A 10284-nucleotide genomic window follows, 5' to 3' on the forward strand; every position below is an offset into this window, starting at 1 on the left:
CCTGCTGAGTTTTTAAATAATCACCATTAACCCTGACCAGCATCGAGCAGGTTCAGCCTAACAAACAGCAGCATGTTGGGGTCAGAGAAGTCAAGAGGCTGAGCTTTAGGCAACATGAGATGTCTGTATTTGGATTCAATCCCAGGAACTTTTGATTCATGAACTGGTTTCAGATAAACTTTAGACTGTGGTTTGAACTCAAATCTTCTTTAGTGTTTCCCCGCGATGACATTAAGACTCTTCCCTCTAAAACTTGACATTTTACCCCTTTCATCTAAACCAGCTGTAGAGAACATCGGGTCCACATGGAGGCAGTGGTCTAATTTATTGTGATCATCACTTTGTCCTCTTCATCATCACCTCTTCTACCTACACTTCCTTAGTTCACACCCCTTTTTCAAATTTCTATCATATATCAGAATCAACTTTATTTTTTATTTATTTGAATGCCTCAGCATCCTGAAGCAAGGTTACAGGATACCAGCAGGCCAGGAGAGCCACCTTCTCCACCCGTATGTTGGACTGCTGTGTCTCATTACTGCTACACATTCATTTGGAGTCTTCTGGCAGCATGACCTGTGAGCTATTGAATCACACCTTCCTCTCTTCATTTCCTCTATCGAAAATATCAGCTGGAGCTGAAGGCTAACTGCGTAAAAATCCCAAAGACTGCCTTAGTAGCATTTTATGAAGAACTTTTTGTGATTGTTATGGATGCCAGGCTGGCCTGTGGAGAGAAGAAGCCAGAATCACCAAGTCCTGCTGAATCAGCCTGACACCGCCCCTCCTCCTCCTCTCTCCCGGGCTGCTGAGGAGCACAGCTGCAAGGAATCTTCACTGATTGCCAACACCTGTATAAAAAGGCTGTGCCTTCAGCAGTCTGGGAGGCAGCAGTTGATGGGGTTCTGCTGTCCTCCTGGTTTTGTGTAGCTTCAACCCCTGGTCGTTTGGATTTGTTTGTGTTTTAAACTTTGGTTGTTTTTAACTCTTAATGAGAAATTGAGGATGATCCAGTGGGATCTTTTGTGTGTTTGGGTCTTAAGGTTAACTTTGTCTGTGGTTATTTTTTACTGACCTTGGTTTGAAACACCTTCCGCTGTGGTAAAGCTTTTAAAATAAGTTTTTACCAGGTGTTTTAGTCAGAGTGTTTTTAGCCTTTTATCAACTTCAGGATTTTAAAACACCTTCGTTGCGGTAAAACTTTTAATATAAGTTTTTACCAGGTGTTTTATAGTTGATAATTTGCTTTGTACTGTTAGCCTTTTAGAGAAATCAGTTTTGCTCGTGTTTTTAATACCTTTTTGTACAAATAAACCCATTTTAAACTCCGCCGCCAGTTCTTATGTTACCCCCATCCTTCACATTTTTACCAACACATGTCGGGGATGTAACAGTGATGCACATTAAATATATTCATAATGGCATGAGGCTCGAAGACTAAAACGTGGTTTCAATTTTAATGTTCCAGCAGTTCCTACAGGAGGAACCAATGTTTCAGGATCAAACACTGAAAACACCATCTCATGAGAATTTACTTCTATCTAAACTTGTATCCAAACACTAGCCAAGTAATTTAGACCAAACACTAGCCTAGTGAGCTAGACCAAACACTAGCCTAGTGAACTAGACCAAACACTAGCCTAGTGAACTAGACCAAACACTAGCCTAGTGAACTAGACCAAACACTAGCCTAGTGAACTAGACGAAATACTAGCCTTGTGAACGCTCCATTGGAACAGGAAGCTTTTCTGGTGGATTTAGGTCTGGAGACTGGCTAGGCCACTCCAGAACCTTTATATGCTTCTTACGTTGCCACTCCTTAAGCCTGGTTTATGCTTCTCCGTCAGCTCCACAAGGGACAGACACGCACGGATTGACAGAAGCGTTTTGCTCTTTTACTTCTCCGTCTCCTGGAGAGTGTTGCAAAGCAATTGCCCGGCAGGACCACAGAGGGCGTAGCGCTGTTCTGTGGTATCCTGTCATGTATTGGTCCAAGATTGTTTGTTTATATTGTGTTTTTTGTGTATATAAGAGTCTTTTAACACGGACATATTTGTCTCTCAATCTCCCACCTCTTCATGCGCTCCCCACCTCCAAACCCACGTTTCCTGTCATTTCCGTTCACAAATAAAACGCTTGCTGCGCATCTTTTCACTCCTCCAGTCACAGGAGGATGAAACGTTCATATTTTTAGAGTTTTTTCGCGAAGTATTCTTCAAGCTTCTCCGTGTCTGCCGCTAATTAAACTCTGCTCTCTTTGCAATGGCGGCGCTGTAAACAACAGTGGTGTCCTGACCAATCACAAGCTTGCGTAATCCGTTTCGTTCGACGGATGTTTAAAAAAGTGGGCTCGACTCCATATGTACTTGCGTGCCTGCCGGATCCCTACGCAAGGACGGATAATGGTGTTGCGTGTCTCCGCACTGACGCAGACGGAGAAGCATAAATCAGGCTTAAGTTATCCAAGCTGTGTGCTTTGGCTCATTGTCATGCTGAAAGACCCAACCACAACACATCTTTGATGCTGTAAGGGAAGGAAGCTGATTGCCCCATTCATCCTCTCCTTAATACTAGAGGCCAACAGATAAATTGGCAAGATATTCAATTTTTTCTATATCGGTCATCGGCTGAAATTATCTTTAAAAGCAGATAAAACAAATATAAATAAATCAGGCACCTGTGTGGCCAAATGATACTACTACTAAACTTAAGAAAGGATCCGAAGGAATCCAACACTGCATTTTTTTTAATGTTTTGAGTTTATTTTATATTTGAAGTTCGATAAATATTAAGAGATTTATTGACTTATTTAATTTATATTGCACACAGTTAGGGTTCAGTTGTCTTTCACAATCAATGTGTTGCTAAAATGTATTTATATCAGCCTTAATAATTGGCTTTAGATGTCAGCAGCAAAGTTCTTTAAAAATCGGTATCGGCATTGGCCATAAAATAAAGCTAATCGGTTGGCGTCTACTTAATACAGTGTAGTTGTCCTGTCCCCTTGGCAGAAAAGTGCCCCCAATCATGATGTTTCCACCCCCATGCTTCACAGTAGGGATGGTGTTCTTGGGATGCATCTGTAACAATGCGTAAGTGTAGAATATAAAGGGATTCAATAAAATGTAATATTCCATAAAATTATGGATTATCAATGTTATTGATCTTTTCATATTTGATTGATGATGAAACTCAGTACTTCGGTTAATCCTGGGAAAAAACACTTTATAATAATTTGACACAAAGACAAAAATATAGTTTAATCTATTTATGACTATATTAATGATGATGAAAGGTAAATGATTGTAAATGGTGACACAGTGATGTTAAATGAGACGATGAATGAACTCCGATGAAACATGACCTGGTGTGTTTAAGTGTTTTCTAAGTGACTCAGAAAGGTGCGATGTCTGGTTTATTAAATACATCTGGCTGTTTGTTGGATATAATTTAACAAGTTATCAGATCAATATCAACCACTCTGACGCCATTGTTTAGTCTACACACCCTGGATCATGGAAGCTCTGGAGATCCGGCCTGCAGATGAAGCCATGGGCGTAGCACCCGTGGGGGTTCAACACCCACACTTTTCTTATTGAGATCGTTCAACACCCACACTTTTCCAGCTGTTTTGCTCACCTCCACACCAGTCTGGTTTCTCACACTCACTCTGTTTGCCTCATCTCCTTCTTCCCCTCCCTCTACTGTTTCTCCTTGAAACCCGACAGCCAATGTTGGGTTTCAAGGAGAAACGGGGGAGGGAGGGAAGAGCTCGACTGAATTCATAGTTTGACATCTTGACATTAGCTGTACAAACTGAGTTTGATGAAGTGAAGAACAACAATTTGCAGAGGTTTATAACAGGCGCGGCGCCAGGTTTTCATTTTTGGGTGGGCCACGGTCATTTTGGACGGACCTTAATAAGCAGTGACTTAAGTGAAGCAGGCAGGTCGCGCTAGAAAATTTTGTTAAAAAGACGTCAAAAATGTGTTCCCCCGTCATTTTTATTTCTAAAATATGAAGTAAAAACTCCCAATTTAATTTTCATTCATTTTTTATTTATAGGCACCAGAATGCTTTACCTGCACTTCTAATATTTACCGCTCAACGTAGGACTCTTTCATAAGCGTACATGCACACCGGTAGTTTTTACGGTTATTCACGGAGCAAAATCTCCGACATTTTTGGAAAAAAAAGATCCATCTTCCAGTAAAAGCAAAGCATCCAGTCCACCTCTCCAAATGCGTAAAATGTGCGTTACAGCCGCTCGGCGTGCCGCGTGCACCGTCAGCTATGTCAGCCCAGACAAGAGCAGAGCAAATAGAGAAAGAATAGAGGATAATTGTGTCTGGATGTGGATGGAGATTACATTTTACAGCAGCCTGGTCATCATTTAAATACGTAAACCATCACCTGGCTTCTAGTCCACACTATCAGCATTATTTTAATTGGTGTGTGAGCGTTTGTGTGTGTGTGTTTTCCACTTCAAACACTGGTCTAACCAACCAGACCAGCGTGTCCAGTAACATATTAATGTTGCAATTAAACATTTTCACTTCATGTGGGCTATAGGAACATTCCACCTGCCGTGGCCCGACCGTTTCTGCTCCACATAAACTTTGTGCGTGATCAAATGTCTCTACAGGTGCTTTCTGAGCTGAAGAGGCTATTCTGCCTCAGACTGGATGCGTCATGTGTGTCCATATGAGAGACGGGAACAAGCGCTATTCAGCCAAAGTTTCATAATCAGCGAACATTTTTCCAAGTGACACATCCCTCAGAGACCGGCTTTCCAGACCGCTTCAGTGAGAGGAAATCTTGTCGCTTGCGCCACGGTTCTGCGCTGCGCTGCGAACCCCTCTACAGATCTTCAGCCCACTGTCCACCTTGGGCGCTCCGAGCCGCGCTGAGCACAGTGTCCAGTATAAAGCTCTGATGTTCTGATGGGAATCATTTCTTGATTTAGTTACCTCCGCGATGTGCGTGACGATTAAAATGTCAGCTCATCCATGCGCATCAGTGTGCGTCGGGGTAATTCTTTCAAAACAACCAACATCCTTGAGTTTATCTGTCAAAATAAACAGTCAAATGGAAATATCTGTAACCTGCCATTTAACTGTTTTGCCTTCCTGTGAAGATTGTTGCAAAGAGAAACAACTAAACTTGATTAACCCCAGAGCCGTGCGCACTATGTACTCCGTGACTGTCTATGAGGAGGAAATGATTTAATCAGATCCTTTTCTTTTCAACATGGTTTAATGTAGAGTTTCATTCAGTACAAACTTTAGTTACACCAATCTAACGAGACAGAGCCTGGATTTGTGTTCTGAACAGTTTAAACATGTTTAAAACGGAGACATGTGTGACGCGTCTAAAATTCACACCTGCTCCGCTATTATGGAAATTAAACTAACAAGATGAATAACATGAAATTATTTTAGGCACAGACAACATCCCCCACACTTTTGAAAATCTTGCAACGCGCCTGGGTGAAGCCGTCTCCCAGAGCGAGTGAGTGGACTTCTGATGTATCTGAAGATCGTAGACATCCTCAGCATACGCACAGCTGGTCAGAAGATACTTCCCAGGTGGCTTCTGGTGGACGGTTTCATGTCTGATGAGTGGATGATTGAATAAATAATAATAGTTGATTCAAAAGGATGGTTCATGTGCTGCTGAAGTTATTCCACTGAAATATCTGGTTTATCCCCACAGGATGGTCATTTAGCATGAGCTGTGAGCTTTGGCTGGAACCGGTTAAAACAGGAAGTGATTCACTTTTAATGAAATGGTTGTTTATAAACTTTGACCAACCAGATCTGATTATTGTGTCTAGATGTTTACCAAGACCCTCAGCCACTCCCCTTTCTGTGATGCTTAGAGAGCTTATTTCACCTAATGTATGGAGTAAGTCTGTTACACATTCTTTTGTTCATGCACTGATATTAATATAATATTAACTGGTTCAAAAAATTGAAAACACAGCATCATGAGAGCGTACATACCTTTATCTTTCTCCTCTTTTTTTTCCTGAATCGGGCACCTGGTGGTTTTAGTCTTTTTATGTTCATCTCTTCTGTTTGGCTCTTGACTCAATAAGTTTCCTTTAGTCGGGACTAAACAATTTGACCTTGATGGGGGGGTGACCACAAAATCGTTTTGTTTTTCCTTTTTTTATTTGGTCATTTCACACAATTCAGAAAAACCTGAAAGAATGATGGGCCTGTGTTTATGATATTATGAATGAAATGTGCGTTAAATGGAAGAACATCAAGATGTGGTTGACTTCAGCCATGTTAATACAGTTGATTCAGCCCCTACCCGCTCATTTGATTTGGACCCACCCAGAGGTGAATTCCCCCGCCGCGCCCCTCCCCTTCCTCTTCTTCATACACACACCGTGAACGTTCTCAGTCAGCAGCAGGAGCGCCTGCAGCTGCAGGGGGCGCCAACTTGCTGTTTCCAATCCAGACACTGTGATATGACAGATAATAGAAAACCTCGGTGCGGCGCAGATTTCTTTCTTTTTTTTTTACTCAGCGCTTGTGCGCCCCTTTTGTGTCATGAAAAAATGCTGCCCCGGGCAACTGCCCTGTCTGCCCGTGCCTAAAACCGCTGCTGCCGGTGGTGGTGGTGGTGGTGGTGTGCTGCTGCTGTTTAGATCGCTGGCTGTAATGCGTATAACACACAAGCTTGCAATATAAAGAAGGACAACACCTGCCCCCCTCCAGCTCAGCTGTGTGACTGCACTCACCTGTCCTGTGGGACCCTCACCATGTGACCCTCATGTCCATGCTGTCTCTGGAGGAGCAGATAGGAAACAAGATCTCCTGTAACTTAAAATGAACCAAAGCTTCCTCTCAGTTTCTCTTTAAGCTGAATTTAACATCAGTTTATCATCAAGAAACAAAAGAATAAAGTGGAACAAGAACTTCTGTCTTCTATTTCTCTCTCCTTTTAACTTCTCCGTGTCCCTAAATAAAAGAGACAGATGATTATGCTGCAGCCGCCATCACTCACTCCGCTCCCTCCCCAAGACCGGATCTCCCAACATCACAGCACTCGGTCTGACTGAGCGCTTCCAGGAGAAACAATAATGAAGTCATGAAAATAATAACACGTGTTTGGAGGAGCGTCCTTCTCTCTCTCTCTCTCTCTCTCTCTCTCTCTCTCTCTCTCTCTCTCTCTCTCTCTCTCTCTCTCTCTCTCTCTCTCTCTCTCTCTCTCTCTATTTTAAAAAAAGGATGACAAATGTGCACATCTACAGATGTGATGTTGAAAATATTTATTTTAAAAAAAGGGATGACATATGTGCACATCTACAGATGTGATGTTGAACCTTTTTACTTGTAAACAAACTTTCTTTTGCATTAACACTGAATCTAGAATTACACACACGCAGGTACATTTGAAATAAAACACACATCAGTGGTATTTGTTACTTACTGGTATTATGTCATTTATTCATTAAAATGTGTTGAAAAACATCACATTTGAATTATTAATCTGAGTATTTGGAATATTCTATTTTCTTGTTTACTCTGTTATTCTTATATTTTACTCTCCTTTCTGCTCCTGTATTGAATGTTACTGCTGCTGTGACACCAAATGTTCCCCAGTGAGGGACAGTAAAGGGATTTCTATTCTGATCATCTCTCTGTAGCCTTTCCAATCCACAATTAAAAAAATAGGTTTCTCTGTGAACTTGTCCTTGATCTCTCATATGTTACTGGGGCCGCCATCTTTCAATTGTATCACCTTGCTGAAATTAGGAACATCCTGACCAAAAGTGGAGAAGATAGGCTAGTTCATGTATTTGCTGCACTTACTTCTAGACTTGATAACGGCAATTCGCTATCATCATCTCTGAGAGGCCTTCATCTGATCCTGAGTTCTGATGAGTTAGGAGACCAGATTTCTCCAGTTTTAGCATCATTCCATGGCTCCCTGTAATATCCACAACTGAATTTAAAATTTTATGTAACTTCTAACGCTCTGAAAGTTCAAGATGCTTCTTCTATTACCGTATTTTCCGGACTATAAAGCTTGGTTTATGCTTGACGCATTTACTTTCCGCTTGGTGATGCGGCTCGCGGATGGAACGCGCTTCACAACTCGCATCGTTTATGGTTCATGCGGCTCGTCTCTGCGGTGAGCCAATATTCTCCCAAATTCAACGGGGCAGCATGGAGCTCTACGGCATGAATCCAACACTACACCATAGTAGAAGTAGAAATGACTGTTGTTTACAACATGGCATTCCAGCATTTTTAACAGCGTCCTCATCTTTTCCGACAGTGCGAGCTATTTCTCTCCAAGAATTATTAACATGTTGATCACTGCCATACTAGTTCTTGCCGGTCCGCCATGTTTTTCCGCGTCCGTCCTTCCGCGTGGTTAGAAATTTTCCGAGGTGCGCGTTGCGGAAATCTTGGGCCGTGCGGACCTCGCAGACGCGTCAAGCATAAACCAACCTTAAGCCGCTACTTTTTCCCCACGCTTTGAACCGTGCGGCTTATAATGAGGTGCGGCTTTACTGAAGATTTTCCTTCACCTGCAGGGGGCGCTTTAGCAGAAAGTGAAACAGGTGGAAGTCAAAAGTGGAAATGGAAGAAAGTGCTCATTTTAATTTAGCACATGCAGGCAGCCGGTACGATGAAGAATATTTTTCAAATCCATACCCCCTCATCATGGTAACTACACGTATGAGTTCATATGATGCCGCATTTAAGTTGAAGGCCATCGATCTGGCGGTAAAGGAGGGAAACAGTGCTGCCGCACGTAAGCTTGGCATGAATGAGTCCATGGTTCGGTGCTGGAGACGGCAACGGGAAGAACTCATTCAAGCCAGCTTCACTCGGGGATGATGACAGCAACACGGACAGCGACACTGACATCGCCACAGAAAAGGTATGTGACGAAGCTCTTCTGAGGCTGTTCAACTCCGACACTGAAGAAGAGGACTTTAATGGCTTTAGTGCGCAAGAGGAAGATGAGAGCGGATGACTTCTTCTGGTAGGCTGGTGTGTTTTATTTACTAACCAGGCATGTTTTGTGTGCAGTTTTTATTTTCTAATCATCCAGGGCTTATTGATGCTGTGTCAGCGCTGTTCTTTTCTTCTAAACATGCAAATTACCGGTAATAACGTGTCAGTTCTGTTTTTATTTTATAACCATCCAGAAATATGAATGCTATCAGTGCTGTTTTCTTTTCTAAACTTGCAGGCACGTTCACCCGTGTTTAAAATTCTTTTGTTGATTTAAAACAACAACGAAAAACCTCCGTGTAGCGTCTTTCTGTCTAATTATCTTATGTTATGGCCGTACATGCGCTGTGCGCCGGAGACCTGCATGTGGCTGCTGCGCCGCGGCTTGTATTTGAGTGCGGCGTGTGTGTGTAGAAAACCTTTTTTTTTTTGTTGGTGCGGCTTATATTGAGGTGCGCTCTACAGTCCAGAAATTACGGTAAATATCTTCTTGTTCCAAATTGATTTGCGAGTACATTCAGCCAGCAGGAGTGTCCCACGTTCATTATTCATCATCATTCTGGTGAGGTGAGTCTCCTCTTTGTTTTGGTTGTTTTGGCGTCGACATCATCCTAGCGAGCAACGTTCTGTGACTCTTAAAAAAACAGTAAAAACGGCGAGAAACGCTGGCAGCGAAGGCCGTTAGTGATCAGGAAACGGCTGGCAGTGAGTGAGTAAATTACACCTAAATGAAACAGTTACAAACATTCACCCCCTCAGAGTTGTCATGTATGTAAACTAGAGCTATTAAACCTAGAATGGTTTCTGAACCAGGCCGTAAACTTGTTTATTTCTGCTGTGAAACTGGCTTGGGAGTCAATGAGGATTTGCTCCTTTCTGGGGTCAGCCCCTAGTGGATGAGGGTGGAACTGCAATTTTTGGTCACTTCCATGTAGGCTTCAGGTCCGGGTCCCTTGGCTTCCCTCTTGGAGGACCCACAGACCATGTGTCCTCACCCTGTAGGCTTTATGCTCTTATGTTTTGCTGCTTTTGCTCCCATTACCTTTGCTGTCTGTCTGTCTTCCATTGAATCGACTGGTTTAAAATTTAAATAAATAAGAAAATAAAAACGAGCATGTTTCGATTATAATGGTGATATTTTGTGCCCATCTGGGTTTAATCCTAGTCAGCTTTACTCCAGACACCAATGCTGTTTTTCCTGCTGCAAAACTCTGAATCAGTTAGATTCACTAATATGTGAAAAACTCCCATTAAAATAAGGACAAATGCCCAAAAGGACCTTCCATCAAAGATTAGG

The 10284-nt window shown here is 42.4% G+C and overlaps 1 protein-coding gene across 1 annotated transcript in view; it reads right to left on the reverse strand.

Moving 5' to 3' along the window:
• Positions 1-10245: 10245 nt before the first annotated feature.
• The window catches only part of LOC107380887 (voltage-dependent calcium channel subunit alpha-2/delta-4), a 78058-nt gene continuing 78019 nt past the window's right edge, over positions 10246-10284 (reverse strand). Inside the window, exon 40 of the mRNA XM_054743106.2 lies at positions 10246-10284. This exon is cut by the window's right edge and continues 261 nt beyond it. The gene's annotated coding sequence lies outside the window, so the exon portion shown is untranslated.

The sequence above is a fragment of the Nothobranchius furzeri genome, chromosome 14 (assembly GCF_043380555.1).
Source record: "Nothobranchius furzeri strain GRZ-AD chromosome 14, NfurGRZ-RIMD1, whole genome shotgun sequence".
Taxonomy (NCBI): Eukaryota; Metazoa; Chordata; class Actinopteri; order Cyprinodontiformes; family Nothobranchiidae; genus Nothobranchius; species Nothobranchius furzeri.